The sequence below is a fragment of the Ostrinia nubilalis genome, chromosome 22, assembly GCF_963855985.1.
Source record: "Ostrinia nubilalis chromosome 22, ilOstNubi1.1, whole genome shotgun sequence".
Classification (NCBI taxonomy): Eukaryota; Metazoa; Arthropoda; class Insecta; order Lepidoptera; family Crambidae; genus Ostrinia; species Ostrinia nubilalis.
The window spans coordinates 10,000,168-10,020,000 of record NC_087109.1 but is presented as its reverse complement, the minus strand read 5'-3'; the positions used below and the strand labels follow the sequence as shown (position 1 = coordinate 10,020,000).

At 36.0% G+C, this 19,833-nt stretch overlaps 1 protein-coding gene across 1 annotated transcript in view; it reads left to right on the top strand.

Annotated features, from left to right (window-relative positions):
* The window catches only part of LOC135082997 (neuropilin and tolloid-like protein 1), a 291,125-nt gene that overhangs the window by 186,416 nt on the left and 84,876 nt on the right, over positions 1–19,833 (top strand). The window lies entirely within an intron of this gene.

The following is a 19,833-nucleotide window of genomic DNA, read 5'->3' as shown; positions in this document are numbered from 1 at the left end:
GTCATGAGTTCGATTCCGACCTTAGGCAGTTTGATTTTATATCCACCACAGAGAAGCCATTTTAATTACAAGTACTTATTGTTTAATAGAACTGTCCCACTAAAAGCTTCCTGCATTTTTTAAATACCCGTACCCCAAAAAAAAACCGTACCTACATACGGGGTACAGTAAGCATCAAATAGTTCATTGTTCGTGACACCCAAAGTAGCCAAAAAGTTCGCAACACGTCTTTGTTACAATTGAAATAAGGTTCTGTTATCAACTGTACTATCGTCCTCAAAGAGCTTCGTGTTAAAGACAGACTATCGTCAACTGTGCAACTACGAAACCTGAAGTTCTTTGGTCACGTCTCTAGAAATGAGAACTCGATGGAGAGACTGGTAGTTCAGGGCCAGATGGAAGGCAGGAGAGCACGCGGTCGATCGCCAACCCGCTGGATAGACGCCATCACGAAGGCCACTGAGTCCACCATGCATGGTCCAGTGTACCTACTCGCGACGTCTCTAACTTCAGAAATGGAAGCACATCGCCAAGAGAGCTACCCTCGGATATGACATCACCCCACCATGTACCTCGTCAGCGCAACCACGACCACTCTGACAAGAGTGCCCGACTAAGAAGAAGTACTGTCGTGTGAACACCCAAGTACGGTGGGTGCACCAGTCTCACACCAGGAACCAGTAGTACACCATTTCTAATTTCACATCAATATATTAACAATCTGTCGAATTTCCTGCCACTTTTGTTACGTTTGGTAGCACTGCCGTACTTCTACCAATCATTAGTCATAAATAAAAGCGACAAACACGACTTGGTACGATCTGGTCAACCTTAGGCACATTGCGACTTTCCACATTGATTGTTAAATAAAAATAAACCTTACAGCTATTAAGAAAATTGGAATAAGGACAAGTAGTAGTTAATTCTTTTTTTTTGCAATGATTGTTGTAATAATTGAGTCACAATATCAAAATTACTTTTAAAATGTCGCTTATTCGGTTTGTTACTGGCACTACTCTAGTTACTGTGGGATAGGGCCCTAAAACAATAAATCTATATTGTTATAGAAAACACTATTTTTGGTCATAAATAATATCCGTTAGAAGAAGCCACATTTCAAACCAAACATCAACTTAGAAATCTGTGAAATCCCTCTACCGACCAGGACAGCTAGACCCTTTTGTTGTTGCTAACCTCGTTTTGTGGTCAAAGAAGCGAGGGTCAGGTTATGGTGGCGGTTGTTTGGAGTATCACGAATAATAGGGTCTGGCAATATAATCGTAGTTTAAAGAGAACAGTAAAGCCATGTTGAAGAATACCGCTAATGCTGCAATCCAACAAGGAGTGAGTTACTCTGCTACACACTCATACCCACAAAAAATAGGTAGATGATTTTTAGGGTATCAGTTTATAAAAGTTGTAAAGTTTAAAAAAGGAATTGTATATTTCCTCTTTATTAAAGAAACACAACCTAGGTTCGAAATAACCCTCCTTCTGGCGCAGTCGGGTAAAGGTTCAGGTTCAATATATCATACATAGAAGTAGGTATATAAAAAGTAAAGGATTTTCTGCATTAACTAGAGTTTCTTAAGTACTGCCACAAGCTGGACAGATGGCTTTATACAGGTTGCAGGAAGGCGCTGGGCGCAGGCCGCTACCAATCGGCCAATCTGGAATCATTGGGGGAGGCTTAAATGTTCATTAGTAGACACCATGTGGCTATGGAGTTGGAGTTTCTTCATTAATGTTTGAAAACTAATAGCCGTTTTCACCATCAATCCTTAATTTTACTATGAAAACAGAATGCCTGTTATGTGTTACCATAGGGGTCACTTAAAACGGGCATAAATAAGAATCACGAAATTTACGATCTGCCGCCGGAATTTTCAAAATATAAACTGTTTGTTCTCGTTAGGCTATGCGTGGCCAATAATATGGAAATTATTTCTTAGGGATACGTGGCCAGCTATGCGGAATGATGTATGTACCCCATGTTATTGTGTTATTACGTTATTAGGTAGTGTTATGGTTACTTATGAGGTCCTATGGTATGTGATGGCATATAATGTCCACTGTTTTACTTAGTTATGGCCTGGGAAGCAAGAATTGGGTTTTATGTATTGTAAGAAATATATTGTAGCGTTTTTTTTTTATTAACAATCTTTCAAATTGGTTGTGGTAATTTATTCCATGTAAATATTTACTAAATGTAGTAGTCATGTAGGTAGGTACAGCCGGGAGGATCAGCACCGTGATAAAATTTTATCGATGATTTTAGATGACAAATGTATGGGCTTATCCGGTAAAATCGCTAAAATGACGCCATAAGAGCTTAGTGTAGTATTTTTGTCGATTTTAATCAGCAATAGGTATAAAAAACTTTTTATTTTAGCAACATTAAAATCATATTATAAAACCTCTAACAGTTTCCGTGGAACAACAAATCAAATATTTTGACTAATGTCAGACCCATGTAACTTTTACAGCGTCATATTTCAAGCTTGATCACGCACTTAAGAGTGGTGTATATCAAGTTCTTCGCAGTTTCTTTGACGCCGATTCGACCCCTGGCGAGTGCAGTAGCCCGGGAGCGAGGGAAACAAAATGTTATTGTGTTGATTTATGTCATGCTTCTCTGGTGTTAGTAGTGGTTATTGTTCGACTTGCTCGATCCTTGTCTAGATGGTCCACATATTTGTGTAAATAATTGTAAGAACACGCCAATCGTTACAGTTTAAATAAAAATACATGTTACAACAAGATATTTTTATAAGGTTCTTTGCTGGATCAAAATAATTTAATTGATATTAATTCAATAGAGTCTACTCGTTTGTTTCAGACAAAATTTTAATTTGACGCAGTGTTTAAGGACAAGGGCCTCCCCCAAGGAATTCCTCAACGACCGGTCATACTCTTCCCGCATTCAGGTGCTTCTGAACTTTCCAATCAGAGCCACATTGTAAAATGCGTCAGTATTAAAAAGAAAAACAGGTTTCCAATATATAAAGCATAATAAAATACGTCCGTTAAATCGGTAAAATGCTGATATCCGAAAATTCCAACGTAAATGTGGAGAACCCTTTGATTTACAATGTGAAAAGTCTGTGATTTTAGTTCACCGACCGCCCGGTCTACAAGAAAGACAAAAAATATCCCCAATTCGCTACTTGGCAGATATGCGAAAATCATAACCCTCTTTATGGGCGTAAGTCGGTATTAACGGTGCCCGGGGGGCTCCCAGCTTTCTGTATGGGATAACATCGGATCACAATGAGCAGAACATTTTTCAAGATTATCCGAATTTTAGGGATGGAATGCGAGACATCGATAGTTAGTGTGCTAAACTAAGTACATTATAATTCTGTGGTGCTACTTTGTGATCTGCTATCCAAACTATACCAGCGACTTGGCCCGTGGACCAAGCTAAAAGTAGGTCAAGGCCCTGCAAGACTCTATAATTAGCATATTATTATCCACATGTAAAAACATAAGAGTATGTTTTCGAACTGCCAACTTGAAGTGGCAATAGGTGTATGTCATGGTGCAGTCGATAGCTTTTCAGTCTACCACAAAATAAATAATTTCCCAGATTACTAATGAATTTCATCACTTTTGGTGCGGTACAAAATTTATTTAATTAACTTTGATTCCCCAAAACTAAAAACTGTGTAAAGTTTTTTTTATATGCTACTAAACAGTATTTTAAACAAACTTTAAGGTATAAACAAATATATTTTGCATTTCGTGAACGTGTAAATTGCTCTCAGTAAGCACCTTGATTTCAATCTAGATAAAAATAACGTATGTGTTTTGGGAAGCACATAAGTTTCAATGGCCGACCTTTTCCGCGAGACTCATTAGGTAGAGTTACGGTTTTGTAACAAAAAATTTTACAGTTAGCGCTTGAATTATATTGTTTTGTGTATAATTCAATGTTTAATGGACATTATTTTAAATTATTTTAAAGTTTTACTTAATTACATTCCTGTGTCCTGTTGTGAAATTTTAATACAACTACGAATGGCAAACTTTTATTTTGGTTGGTTGACAACTGATGTTTGTTAGGGTATCCTTCCGTTTGGCCAAATTACTTTTCGCCAAATTTCACTTCGCAAACAACTTATCGCCAAAGTTTCATTTCCCAAATGAACTTTTAGCAACTGTACTTTTCGCAACTAATTCATTTGGTCAAATTATCATTTGGCCAAATTTTACTTGGCAAATGTTTATATAGCAAATGTTTTATGTTGCCAAATATTATATCCCAAATAATTTGTTTGGTCAAATTGACACTTCACATACTTACCCACCGTTACCCACAAATCAAAGTATAAGGCACATGATCATGGTTTTCACAAGAATTTTATGTAAAACATTGCAGGAAATAGTATGGTTGCAAAAAGTAGGTATTACAGAAAAAAGTAGGTTAGGTTAGGTTAGAACAGTGACCCTTAATGCGCGAAGGCGAGCGAAGCGTGCCGCGGCAGCGGCCGCCGAGCGCTAGAATCACCCCTATTGTTAATGAATCGTTTGGATATTTCGATAAAAAGAATGAAATAAGGAAATTAATGTAGAACAAATTTTATATTAACTACCCACTAAACAAAAATAATAACCACAAGCTAATTTGTATCCATTCTATGCACCAATCAAATTATTTTGTAAATAGTTTATCGTGAATAATTTTTGCCTAATGAAACATTTGGCAAACCATACTTTGCCAAACAATAATTTGCTAAACAATAATATGCCAAAAACAACATTTGCGAATTAAAAGTTTGCAATAAGTTGCTTTGCCAAATAAGAATTTGCCAAATGAAAATTTGCGAAACGTTGTTTGCGATGTGATAATTTGGGAAACGTTTTTTGGCCAAACATTAGTAATCCGTTTGTTAGAATTCACGTGTTTCTGTTCTACCATTTCATATTTACAGGTCCCTTATCGATGGCTCCTACGTATACTGGCGTAAGTGAAAAAGTAAATTTTACAGGAGAGCCATTTTAGTGGCCAGAACCATATTTTTGGGTCATATCTTCTGACCTACTAAAACGAATTTAATGAAATTTCACATGTAGCCTTAACATGTAATGCTTTTGCTACTGCTGTTATCAAATTTTATATTTTTCTTATATATTTTGAGATTTTACGCATTGCCCTTTTACGTCGTCACATTTCTATAATTTCATGTATATTGTTCAACGTAAAGAGACTTAAATGACAACGTAAATATAATATTTTAAGCGATTACTCTCTTTATTTATGCATGTAATTATTTTAATTGTTATCATGTGCTATATCAATAATAAATCAGTTAGAAAAAGTTGTTTAATGTATCGTTATTACGTTTTAACGCAAATACGCCCATATACTGTGCTCGAGATTTAGTTAGGTCTTTTAACATAATGTGTCATATTTTTAAAAATTATAAATAACTTGAAAAAAATCGAACTGCCTAAGGCGGGAATTGAACCCACGATGCCTTAGGCAGTTAGATTTTTTCAAGTTATTTATAATTTTCAAATTAGTTTGAGATGCAACTCTTAACGCTAAAAATTAAATAACTATATAATGTGTCATAATTTATAAGTAAAACAATTTGCTAAATATTTTCATGGCTTTATTTAAGATTTGGATTTTAAAAAATATATATTTATGTAAGCAACTACTCGTATAGATTGACGAATCGTATGATTGGGCTTTATACGTGGCGTAGTTTTGCACATACGCCTATTTGCCTAAAATTTTATTTTGTATCTAATGGAAAAAAAATTTTTTTTTCTTACTGACGTTATAGATTAGAGCAAAATGAAATCATTGCTTAAATAATTGGAAAAAGGCGTAAGCGGCAGTTTCGCCTTTATACGTAGGAGCCATCGTTATGGCAAATCAATATTTCTAAATATATCGATAGATATTATTATACTTCGTCGCTGCATCCTCGAGATTTTCATATTTACCAGGTAGTCCACTTCTCATTGTACTAGGCATCGAACATTTTAGAGCATACAATACAAAAAAAGTACTTGTTATGACTCGATATCCGGCGGTAGTTGGGCACGTTTACGTCAGACCCCTCCAACCGTCGAGTCGTCATTCGCTTCGATAGTGCGGGCATCGTAACATCGAAATTTCTCGTTCGTGCCGCAAAAATAAAATTAAATTGGAAAAAGTGTGTGCTTCGTGTGTGTTTAAATGTGTAGTAACCATAAAAGTAAACCTTTCGTAAAAATACACAGTTATATTACGTCGTCTAGGGCGACGCGACATTTGGAGGATAATAATGGCTACCTGTTGGGGAATCAGGAGACCGGATCAAGGCCGCAAGTAAGTGCTCCGCCAACGAAAGTGCCTGGAAAGCTGCAGTCTGCGACGAATCGCGCCGTAATGCAAAAAACATCACTCATCGTGAATCACAATGATGACTACGACCACTCTGGCAAGAGTGTACCGACCGAGAGGAAGATGAGCTTGGGGAATATTTAAAACAATTATTTTGTTTTTACCCAACTGTAAAAGGAATGGCAAAATGTTTTCGTCTATATTCTATCTGTGCTCGTACATAGGTACGTAATACATTGGATCCTAATTTAACACTGAGCTGTGCTGTGATGTGAGTTGTGCTGTGATGAAGTTCATACCGTGTTTCATGGAATCTTACCTTAATGCTATTAAGGTAATCTATGTATTTCCTAAGAGTAGTGATGCGATTACTACCGAAATATCAAAATCGTAATAAAGAACCTCGATGCGATTGAGGTCAAATACGAATCTCTTAGAGTAGTGATGCGATTACTACCAAAATACCAAAAATCGTGAGAAAGAACCTCGATGCGATTGAGGTCAAATACGAATCTCTTAGATTAGTGATGCGATTACTACCGAAATATAGTTCACAAGAACAAAAACTCGCTGCGTGCCTCCGCACAGCGCGCCTGCCGTGGCTACTGGCCCCGCTGCCCCGTCGTCTTCCCCGTGCGCCCAGGTGGGACCCCGCCGTGGCTCAGTTGCTCCGCAGCTGCCCTTCGTGACCTGTGTCGCCCAGTCCGAAAAACGGTGTCGTAAGGTGAGTGCGTCCATTGCTATCATAATTACTATTGAATGTAACTAAATTTACTTCGCTGGTGTATTTACATACAGGACCTACCTATCAATTTTTTTGTTTAAACTATTTAAATAAAATTATAAACTATAATATTCAATTGTACTAAAACAATGATTTCGAATAATACCATCAGCGAGACTGCAAATATGTATTTCCTTGAGTAGTAATGCGATTACTACCGAAATACCATAATCGTTATGAAGAACCTCGATGCGATTGAGGTCATATCGCACCCTTCCTGGAATAAGTACGCAAGTGAAAAATGCCAACTTTTCAGGAGCGTAAAAAAACTGTTTTAAAAATGTATTACCATTATTAAAAATATGTGTTATACATCAAAAGATAGCTAAAAATGTCTGTGATGGGCCTATGTATTTATATTTAAAATACACTTAATAGGTTTTGAGAAAAACTTAAAAAAGAGCGTTGCGTACTTATTCCGCGAAACAAATTTTAACCCTTGTTGTTGTAATTATGAATATTGCATTGTTGACATGTTAAAGAATACTTGCTGTTTGGTATTATTGCTGATAACTATTTATTGGCGTTCAGATTTAGTCGTGCATTCAACGTGTAAGTGTGGTTTACGTAGTTTTTCCTCGAACTGTTCGTAATTAAAAAAAATCGTAAAAAGGATAACGTACTTTTTTCTTGTGAAATATTACATTACTTATGGTAGTATTTAAAATTATAGCTTTATTCAAAATAAAAATGTTACAATATTTTTGCGTAACAATGTTATAATTTTCGGAAATTGCATTTTTAGGGAGAGACAAGCTATCAAAAGGACTAATGCCCGTTTTCACCATCAATCCCTAATTTGTAAGTGACCCCTATGGTAATACATAACAGGAATTTTGTTTTTATAGGGGTCACTTAAAAATTTGGGATTAATGGTGAAAACGGGCATAAAACTCATATTACTCATTTATTTTTGCAAGTAGGCTTTTATAAAGCACTCTGATAGTTTTACACTCCCCAGTATAAACCCTACCACTGCTTCAGGACTTTTTTTTTTTCGGTAGCGGTAGATAGATTTATGTTGTAAAATTACCATTTAAAACAGAAAATCCACAATCACCATTTGCAGACACCAAACCGAGGAATGAACTGTCGTTTGCAGTATTTGCGGACCAATACGATCTACAATCTTTCAAGAGGAGACTGTAATACCTTAAAGAATATCAACGCACCTGTAACTCACCGAGGAGCGGGTGTCTATGGGCGGCGGGTAATCACTTACCATCAGGTGATTCGTCTGCTCGTTTGCCTCCTTTCCCTTAAAAAAAACCCAAAAAAAGAACCACACAGAGGTCCGTTCAGTTAGAAAGAAAGTTGCAGAAATCACCAGACCTGAAAAAGATTAACGAACACAGATTTTTTTTTATAAAACAAGGTACCTACCTGAAAAAGAAGAAGAAACAAGAATGACAGTATACTTCATGCGGTCGTCTGGAATAATACGGAGACAACTCGCGCACGATTGTATTTGATGCTTCGTGTTAAGGTTCGATTTATATTTCACTGAATAACGAACTGCTTGTGAGTGAACCCACAAGCAGTTCTCAGCTGCAAGAAGACCCGAGAAATATTATAAAGAGATGAAACGTGTTTGCTTCATAGATGACATTATGAAGATGATCTTCAGATTTATGTGACAAAAAATGATTCGGATTACCAGTGCATTATTTGGAGACCGAATTACCGAAGAGTGCCGATTTCTATAAAATAATAGAACAATATTTTTATATCAAAGACCTTTTATCAGGAGCGGACTGGTCAATTGAAGCTATAATACTATACTTTAATGAGAACTTGAAGATAATAATACATCTGATATGACCATCCACCAGGTTACACTTCAATACTATAATGCGAACAGGTCGCTGCCTGCTGCTCTCTCCTGAACACTATAATCCAGACCTTATAGGCACTTACAGGTAGATATCTACCATCTTATACTGCATCTCACTTAACATCACATGCAACTGCGGTCAAATACCTTTTGTTACCTAGTTCTGCGTTGAGTTTATGAAGTCAACAATAGAAGACAACAAAAGATCAGCTAGTGCTAAAGTAGTTTCATGAACCTTGATGGAACAGTCCAAGCATTGGGTGTTGAATGGAATTTGAGGACAGATTTAAATACAATGTGAATATACCACAAATTGCAACACCAATCATGAAACGTAACATTTTATCTGATACATCTGATCAAACTTTTTGATCCCCTTGGCTGGAGCTTAGCTCCAAGTACAGTCATGGCTAAGATTCTAATGGAAATAGAATAGAAAGTATTTATTTGTTTCAAAACAAAAACTTTGGCTGATAAAAAAATAATAAGGATAGAAAGATAAGTAACTCATTAGAAAAAGATTGGATTAAGATACGGCAGGATTTGATTCATATTGACAAAATACAGATATAGATTGGTATAGATAGAGAGAAAAAATACGTCAGCATCATCATTTCAGCTACAGGACGTCCACTGCTGAACATAGGCCTCCCCCAATGACTTCCACATCGCACGGTTGGAAGCACATAGTACGCAGAACTGACGGCCGATGGGCCAGCAAGGTTATGGAGCGGAGGCCACGTACCGTAAAACGCAGCGTTGGGACATCCACCGACAAGGTGGTCCGACGACCTGATAAAGGTAGCTGGAAGGCCAGATGCAGGCCGAGTAAAAATACAATAATTATAATAAATTTAGCGATGTCTCTGTAAGTGCATTATACTGCAGCCGTTCACATAATACAAATCCACCGTTTGGCCCGACTCTTCAAAAGGTTGAGCAGCCTTGAACTAGATGAAGAGTTTGAAACTAAATTAATTGCTAAAAACTCAAGTGCTCTCTGAAATCTGTTTTTCTTTTACTACGTCTTGAGCTATGTGCTGCTTTGAGTAAACTGGATGAAGCAAATGAGAAGGAATAATGTGAAAAATACCAACCTCACAGATGTTCGCACAATATGAACAGATTTTTCTATTGTGATCGCCTAGCTGTCTCGAGAGACGAATAGGTGGAAATCTATTGTTGCAAATCGCGTCGTGGAGATTGTCGAAAAAGTTTATATTAATACTGACATCATGTTAATTCACAAGAAAGCTGACTCAACTCCACATTTTGGATTATCAAGGCGAAACCATTGGCGAGAAAATAAGTACACAGATATTTCAATTGTGCTAAATTGAATGCTACTGCTAAAGTAAGTAATGTGAGATTTACCAGAACAGCAAGTTACTCAATCTAGACAATTCATGAACAAGGGAGACGATTTTGAAGGACCCTTTCAAATTTTGATGTCCAAGGGAACAAAACTATAGAAGCCTATAATATAGTGATATTTATTGTCTGCATGACTACAAAAGTTACCCACATTGAACTCGTTGGTGACATCACTTCCGAATCCTATAAGGTTCACGCTCGATCAGCCGGCGTGCAGCGATGGCGATCGATGCATTTTGTCTGATCGCCATCACTGCACGCCGGCTGATCGCGTGTTATTGCGTTGGTTTGGCTGAACCTTTAAAGAAAGAAAGAACAATTTTTATTTGGTCCAAAACTTACAGGTGGTTTTATACGCTTTGTTGAAGAGTGACCGGACCTGTGAAGCAACCAGGATAGAAACTTTGTCTGAGCCAGGAGTTTCATAAGGCCTGGAAAAATAATGAAATTTACTGGACAAATAGGGTCAACACTAGAATATAGAAGGCACTTAATGGCACTACATTCCAGTGGCAAGTCCAATCTGTGGAGGTCTGCGGAAAGCTGGCGTCCGGTCGATCAAGTACCAGTTGAAAAGAATACTAACTGCTCATCGTACATACGAAAAGATGGCAACAGTTTTGTATCAGGTTGTTGCATTTTTAAACGTCTGACCATTATGTCCTTTTGATGACAATAGAATTCCTTAAAATACATACAAACTTGTGTCATTTTATAATTAGGGACGCACCGATTGTTGCTTACTGCTTTGAAAGACGTAAAGACATACCTTGTCACGCTGGCAATACACGCAGAAGCTGATAAATGAACTCATGCTAATGGAAAGATGAATATTTATCACGATTACTACGATAACGGTTCACTGAAGAGAGAGACAGAATTTAAAATGGATCTTGTACTCATAAAGACCGATCATTTTACCACGTTTTACCACCATCATTGGTACGAATTTTTAATAAACACACAGGATCTGATAGTCTTACAAGAGTATTCAGTGCAAGAAGTAGTGGTTCGGATACTTAAATAACTGAAACTAAGTTAATTTGTGCTTTGTTAATAACTAAATTACATCTAAATAAATGTATCAATATCGGTATAAAACACAACATCGCCAAAAGTTTCGTAAAATAAATTAGGCAACTAGAGTTGCACAAAGATAATCTACGTAGAAAATAACGTATCCATTGTTATGTATTATTATTCGAATAAAAGTTTCGTGGAAGAATTAGGCATCTAGACTTGCACAAAATTACCAGCATAATGTGCACAAAAGTTTCGTGGAAAAACTAAGCAACTAAACTTGCACCACGATACCCACCAAATAATATCCTAAAATAAGTATGCAACAATAGATACGCGAAAATAATTTTTAAAGTCTTCGTGGAAGATGTACGTAACTATTAATATGCTATTATTCATACGGAACTTTATTAAACAATTAAGTGTAAATGTATTTACTTCGTTTTTGTTATGGAAATTTAGATATTTTAATGTTGCAATATTTTACATATTCGTACATAATTTCTTCATTTTTAAGAGAAAAATTATGAAAAAAATTGACAATATGTATTACCTCCTTCTTGATTTTTTAGTGCAATAAAAAAAATATCGCACAAGTGGACTTGCATACTTTTTCCAGGGGGGGTGCGATATAACTATTACCTATAATACCAAACCGAACCGAACCGAAATACCAAAACTGTAATGAGCCTTTATTACCACTGAAGTCTAAGAATCGGATGATTTAACACAAGGGGAAATTTCAGTCTGATAAACCTGCATAACCGGATATAGAGGTTACATAGGTAAATTGTTTCAACTTCAGACACGGAAAAGTGATCCCGTTAGCCAATAATATTTTGGAAGGCTTAGGTCAGCTTAAAAAGTAAAACTGAGGTGTACGCACTCCAATTTGGAGATGAGATAATATTCTGAACGCTTGGGCGAATCTTGGCTAATTAACTGACGGACGAGTCAATCCAGAGGTTGACTAAAAATACCTACACATGTTGTCACGTGTCTCTTACGCAAATAAATTATTTTTGTGTTTTATTCAGTTCATTCTCCAAAAAACGGGGGGCTTATCCCTCGAGGTAACTGCTCGAGGAAGCGCAGAAATAGTAATAAAAAAGAAAAATACACAAAATGATAAGATGTATTTTTTATTTGAAACTTTTATACAAGTCCATAAATTAATATTAAAATTACAATAGGAATAAAGACTTTAATCTAAATCAAGAAAATGTTATTTAAATGTTCAAATATTAATTTAAAATATTTGCCTCGGTGTGGGGTAACCGGTTCACGCACTTCTTTTCCTCAACACCATCCGGTTACTGTATGGGTGCGCGTGTGCAAACATAACCCTGTTGTGCAACAGTAGCGTACTGCAACTGTTGCAATTTTTTGAGCAGCAGCTTTATTGAACGGTGGCATGATAAACACCAAAATTATTAAGATTTCATCAGATGTTTAATATCAGTAATCCTACCTTTAGGTTTTGAGTGCCAAAACATATTAGCAGTTTCAGTTTCGGTCATCCTTATCAATAAACAGCAGCGACGACCAGCGATGGCTGCAGCAATTTCGTCCAAAACGAACAACAGTGAATTTTTTCCGCTTTCTACGCTTTATTCTGGTCTCGTGATAAGGTTTAATTTAAACCAGTATACTAGCTTCATTCCATAGTTACAAGACAGAAGCTTATACCAACAACTTATAAACATTTTCACTTTGGTCTACCTAAGAACTGCAATGTTTTTTCAATACATAGTTATACATATTATACAAAAATATTTCATCAAGAATCAAGTTTAACTGAGAAGAGTAATTCTACTATAAACGTACACCACTTACGTTCATCTCTTTTACTTGAGTAAAGAATTTAGTTCAGACGCCTAAATTAGTGACTTTATGTAAAGAGTCTTATCCCACAAGCAAGAACTAAAGATACCCATTACTTATATTCATATTACTTTTAACAAAAAACTGGTAAAATTCCTTATATTATCAATATAACAACGAATCCAAACGTTAACAATACATAATAAACTATCATTCTATAGGAATGATGAATCGAATATTTATTCCTAAATATGTAGTAGGTAAATGGCCCCAACTTCATGCTAGTACATTATCTCGTGACTTCGGTTTCTTTCTATCGCATAAAATGAAAAGCAATAAATACAAATATTATTTATTTATATAATTTATATATTTACCTATAACATCATAATTACGAAACAGTTAATCGGCTACAAACAGCTGTGCGATGTATGAATATTTCTGCTGCCGTAAGGTTACCTCGGTAACTTCTTCAAGCTTACTGAAATAAAAGATTTGAGTGTTATTTTTTGTGGGTCTCACACAACACAATTGGTTTGATAAACAATAAGACAAAACAAGGAAATAGATTATTTTTTGAAGTACTATTTACTTACTTAGTAAAAGTAAAGTAATTGATTAATTTATTAATTTATTCTATTGGTTTACCAAGAACATAAGTTCTTGTGTAAGTGTAAGTAAGTAGGAGCATAAGCTCTATTAAAACACAAAGTATAACATCTATAACGTACACAGTCAATTATAGGTAAACTCTGCAATTCTGCATGCAATGAAGTGTTTATTTCAGAAAAATGAGATCAAAGTACTCTAAGCGTATGCTTATACGATACATGAAATCGGTCTTGACGTCATGATGTATTAAAATTGCTTATTTTAACTATTATTATAATTTTTTATTAAGATGCGTTTAAAAGTAAATAAATAATTCAATTGTTGCTACTAACAGATAAACTCAGGAATATACAGAGGAAAGGTGGAAATATATTAAAATGTATATATTTTATTTTTCATGTTTATTACACCGCCTTAGTCTCTCTGCTAGACCTGTGGTTGACTGGCAGAGAATGCCACTTGGCATTAAGTCCGCCACTGTACAGTTTTATGTGCAAAAGTATAAATTAATAAATGTTATCCTATCTTAAATACACACACATTTATCTGCAAAACGTTAAATAAAACATATCATTACCTGAAAGTAGTTAGAATTAGCCACCTCTTTTGTGTGCCGACGTTCTGTCGGACTGAGCACGCTGACTGGCGATACTCACGGATCGCGCGCAAATTTTTGCGAAGTACCCACTTATTTAGTTAATCCTTAATTTTATATTCTGTTAATATAAAGTTATCGTTCTCAGTTTGGTTATTATGTTTCCAATCCAAAGCTAGTTTTACTAGACATTGCGCTTCTCTCACGTTAGTGAATTGTTGTAATTCTTGGGAAAATTAAAATCTTAAACTACATACATATAAATTCAATTATCATAGCTCAATGTACAAAATCTGACCCCATAATATAAAAAAGTTAATGTGTAAACTTCAAAGCGAAGGCAAAATTTCAAACAACAGCTACATTTTATTTGAAGCATAAAATTACCATTAGAATACTATTAAGTATTTATTACATAAAAAAGAATTAGTAAAAATATTAACTTGCAGAAGAATGGGACACCTGGCCTATTATATTTACCGGTGATTTCACTAATACTTTAGCACCCGGGTGGTCCCAGTTGCACTTTAAAGTATTGTTTTCAATATCAGAGTTATTATTCCAGCAAATACAATTAATCCTTACGAGTTTACATGAATAACAAGTTAAATTATTATTATTATACTAAAAACTAATCTCAAACTACGAAGAAATTTTACCATAATGCAAGAGCCTCTAGGATAGATTAAACATATTTGAATATTTTTTCATTACGTGTGAGTTATATTGATATAACCCAAAATTATATTCCGCACAAAGTGTCCGTCATGCAACAATTTCAGCGGCTAATTGTTGAAAAGTTATCATAGAATCGATTAAAAGAAAAGCAGCAGGCTAATCTAGAGAATTACCTTGAATTCTATTCTTAAATTTAAAGCAAGACCTTCTGCTTCGCATTTTGATAATGCTTTACTTAACGATAATATTATGTATAAATATTATTCCTTATAAAGTTCTTATTTATTTAAATAACGTATTTATCATAGTTTTGATTTCGCTAAAGCTCTCTAAACATCTACCTGGTAAATATGAAAATCTCGAGGATGCAGCGACGAAGTATAATTTATGGTTAAACAAACTTACCTTAAGTGAAGTTTGACCGTAATTATACGAGTCGCTGCATCCGAAGAGATTTTCATTCCCGCCCTACCCCTAAGTTCACACTTAACCCTTACTGAACTTTAGCGAAATCATACTCTGAAATGAATGACGACTCGACGGTTGGAGGGGTCTGACGTAAACGTGCCCAACTACCGCCGGATATCGAGTCATAACAAGTACTTTTTTTGTATTGTATGCTCTAAAATGTTCGATGCCTAGTACAATGAGAAGTGGACTACCTGGTAAATATGAAAATCTCTTCGGATGCAGCGACTCGTATAATTACGGTCAAACTTCACTTAAGGTAAGTTTGTTTAACCATAAATTATAACGCACTTTAATATTTTTTTGTGCTTTAAAATTCGTTTACCAATTTTCGCTTACATTAAAATTACATACTATGTACTAAAAATATCGATATTTCTAATCTCGCAGTCACATCCCTAAGTGTCAATCTTGCTCGGCCCGGATTAAACTGTAGCTCAGTGTGATTTTACATTAAACAGATTGGAGTACTCCGAAAGCTGGTAAAAGTGCGACTTTTTTGGAATAACATACTTTTGTCGACACTATTTTATCAATATTCTCTTCTCAAAAAGATAGAGGTATAAATCTAGTGGATTTAGAGAGATTTCCTTGGTAACACATTTTTGTATAGATATGTATTCTATTTTTACGATGGTACGAGTATTTTCTAGTTCACACTAGCACAAGTTATTCGTGGGGCAAGGGCCACCAGGCTGTATCTCATGAACCGTGATAGCTAGGGTGCTAGACAGGTGCTCGAGTCCAACTGTATATGCACAGTAACCAAAACAAATAAGTATGTATTTAATTATTTTGACATATTTGCTCCCTGGCTCTCTCTAATGCAATTGCCTCTCACCTTCAGGAATTGACACAATCAAGGATTGAACCAACGATCCTTTGAGCGAGTTCAAATAAAGACGATATGCTACTACTACCTTCTCACATGCCTTGGATTTTCACCTAATCATTTACTAATGTAGTGTTTTTATTTTTCCAGGTAATGAGCTGATTCATCATCAATACTTGTATGTATACCTGCAATTGGCTTTATCTGTAATGTATACCGGATTCTGCATTTTTGTGTTTTCATCAAAATCCAATAGAAAGAAAGAAAAATCATTTATTTGGTTCAATCATAGTTTAACACAATATAAATAATTTGACAGAATTTATTGAACCAAAATGGCACGTACTCAGCGTGTATCATGTAAATTCACACAAAACATTCCTTGCTTTGTCAAATTCAAACAATGAAGCTCGTAATACTGATGTACTCCTATAAGTACATTACAGCTTATTTGAATGCGCAAGTCATTATGCCACGCATTGTAAACGACAACATCGAAAAGACAGTGTATCTTGCGCCATCTTTCATCAACGCATTACCACGCCCAGGGATGTTATGGATATGAAGTTTCGGTTACGGATACGGTTACAACGGATATTAGAATAATATTATACCGGTTACGGTTACGGATAGTAAATTATTTCGGATTATCCGAAAGTTTCGGTTATGGTTACGGATGTCTGTGCTTTAGAATGCAATTTGCAATAGTTGTCCAACACGGTTCATTCATGGCCGCACACTTTACATCGAATAAAAAGTAATACAAAAATAAAAATTTATACTAGATGGCAATTTAAAGGTAAATCAGGCTGTAATGCCTTTACATATTATAATGCTTTAAAAAATAACAATTTAAATTGCCTACATCCGAAACTATCCGAAACTTTTGAATCGGATATAGTTACGGTTTCGGGTATTTTTTTTTCGGATATCCGAAAGTTTCGGTTACGGTTTCGGATATCCATAACATAGTTATTTAATTTTTAGCGTTAAAAGTCGCATCTCAAACTAATTTGAAAATTATGAATAACTTGAAAAAATCAAACTGCCTAAGGCGGGAATTGAACCCACGACCTTCCGCTTGCCGGGCTTGGAAGAGCAGTCGGCCGGGCGATTTTTCAAGTTATTTATAACTAGCTTTCCGCCCGCGGTTTCGCCCGCGTAGAATTTTGTCTGTCACAGAAAAACTTTATCGCGCGCGTCCTTGTTTCAAAAACCGGGATAAAAACTATCCTATGTCCTTTCCTGGGACTCAAACTCTCTCTATGCCAAATTTCATCAAAATCGGTTCAGTGGTTTAGGCGTGAAAGTGAGACAGACAGACAGACAGACAGAGTTACTTTCGCATTTATTATATTAGTATAGATAGATTTTCAAGTCCATAACATCCCTGGTAAGCGACAACATCGAAAAGTCAGCGTATCTTGCGCCATCTTTCATCAACGCATTACCACAAGGCTACCGCCCAATCCTGAGGGCGGAAATAAAACCGGCATGCGTTGGAATTAAATGAGATAAGGGCTGCGGCACATTAGCTCCCTAAATTGCTTGGTCGTGTCGAGTTTGGGGAGGGCAGACGAACGACTTTTAGGCAGACATCAAAATAAATGCAGATGTGTATTTGCAAACCGTTATCAGTGCCTGCAGGCAAGATCTGATCTAGATGAATGGAGTGCTAGCATTACTGCGATAGGGTTCAATTACAATTGTCACTATTTCATTAGCCTCCAAACTTACCAAAGTCTATGGTTACAACAATGTAAGAGCATTGTTGTTTTTCGGTAGTTAGAGGTAAGAAGCCCATTCATCTGTGGTTGAGGATTCCAGATGAAGCTTGCTTTGGCTTGAAGTTACTTTCCACTAGGTTAGAAACAGGCCAAGACCTCTGTTATGGATAAAAACAATCTTTAGGATAACGTAGAATTTTTGGGTGAGCTACGCTTGCACATCACAAGTCCGTAGTCAGTGACGATTATGTAGTGGCGTTTCATTCAGCTTTTGTAGAGGATGTAACCAACATTCTTGGTAGATCCATTTCGTGGATAGGCACAAAAACGCCCAGATGCCAAACCTCATACAAAAAGTCGCAAACTAAACAAAATTCTCACGTCTGCACTTTACAAAACATTTGCACCGTTAAGAATCACTTTAAACGGGTAAATAATTCGCTTTTTATCTGACATAGCCGCCATTTCGACGGTCCACCATCTTGTCGCCAAATTAATGGGAGAAAATAAAAAGATATGCGAAGAAGGAAGTTTTTATTTCGTTGTAATTTTTCATTGAGATTTGGAGCATTACAATGGCGTTCGTAATTTTTTGAAAATAAATCCCAAATTGCACCATTAGATTTCTTTCTTTCAAACTCAAGACGTCTTTTCCCCCTAAGATTTTTAGAATGACTGATCCTGCGCTTCTAGGCACTTACTGCGGTCACCGGTCTACCAAGTGGAAGACCTGCCCACATTACGTCTTCCGGCCCGTGGTTGTCCCTCGAGAAATTTGCTACCTCATCGGCCATCCGTTCTACGAGCTATGTGCCCCTCCCACTGCCACTGGAGTTCGATTCTACGAGCTACGTTGGTTACTTTGATTCTCATATGGATCTCCTCATTTTATATTTCGAGCATTAGTTAGAAGTTCCTGTTGTGGAAACGAAAGATGGGAAAAGGAATAATTCTGTATGACCTTTCTTCTGCAACTTAGTCAAGCTTATCTCGGGGAACGCTTCAAGAAGTTGAGGAAACTCAGAGAATTGCGAGCTCCATCGCCCTTTTATAAGTCTTCTTAGCCTTCTATGCTTACCCATATTTGGCAGTAGCAATCTCAAGACCAGTGCGTATTATTTTATTTAAAGACATAGGTACTTAGGCGTTCATCCAAAGATACCGAGGTGCCGTCAGCTGTAGTCGCCTATGTAATTACAAAGAAACATTAAGTACTTAATCTATCTTTTTATCCGTTTTCTGATACCCATATTACTCGTTTATTTACAAGTATAATCCAAGCATTGCTTGTAAAAACAAACTAAGGAATAATAAGCCAAAAAGTACTTAAACGTGTCCCGGTGTAGATTCCAAGTAAAAAGCGGGGTACCGACCCAAAAGATCGTTAATATTTGTTTATGGTCAATTTAATTCCTAAATTACAGTCATCGTCCTTTAAGGGTCTTTTATCTTCGCTAATTAATTGGATTAATTACTAATCTGACCGTAATTATTTTCAGTGTTCTTTCCTAAAAATGTAAAAGAGACAGGCTTTTAATGTGAAGGTGTCTTTGATATTGAAACAGTGTTTTAATAGTAATTAACGTAATTACAATATTCGGGACCAAAAATGTTTTAAATCGTCAAAGAAATTAATTTACTTCAAAGGAATAAAATTAAACTTATAACATACTACCTTTCCACCCGCGGTTTCGCCCGCATTGAATTTCGTTTGTTAAATTTTCCTGAATTTTCTTTGCTATAAA